Genomic DNA, 241 nt, shown 5'->3' with positions numbered 1-241 from the left:
AAAACATAGGCCTACCATTAAAAGCCGTGCTTGCACAGGTTCTGCACGATCCTCTTCAATAATATCCTCTGCTTCTCAATCGGGCTCAAACTGATAAACGATATTAAAGATGCCATTGTTTACAAAACAACCGGAGCACATGCAGCAGAGGTGAGGGGCGGGACGATTAGACACGCACTAGAGGCGGTTTAGCCAATCACAACACACTGGGCTAGCTAACCAATCAGAGCCCATTGCCTAT

General features: G+C 46.9%; 1 protein-coding gene across 1 annotated transcript in view; it reads left to right on the top strand.

Moving 5' to 3' along the window:
• LOC107663266 (cysteine-rich protein 2-like) overlaps positions 1–241 on the top strand; it is a 10343-nt gene that overhangs the window by 9008 nt on the left and 1094 nt on the right. The window lies entirely within an intron of this gene.

This window comes from Sinocyclocheilus anshuiensis, unplaced genomic scaffold, assembly GCF_001515605.1.
Source record: "Sinocyclocheilus anshuiensis isolate Anshui unplaced genomic scaffold, SAMN03320099.WGS_v1.1 scaffold1719, whole genome shotgun sequence".
In the NCBI taxonomy this organism is placed as follows: domain Eukaryota; kingdom Metazoa; phylum Chordata; class Actinopteri; order Cypriniformes; family Cyprinidae; genus Sinocyclocheilus; species Sinocyclocheilus anshuiensis.
This window is presented reverse-complemented; position numbering and strand designations above follow the sequence as displayed.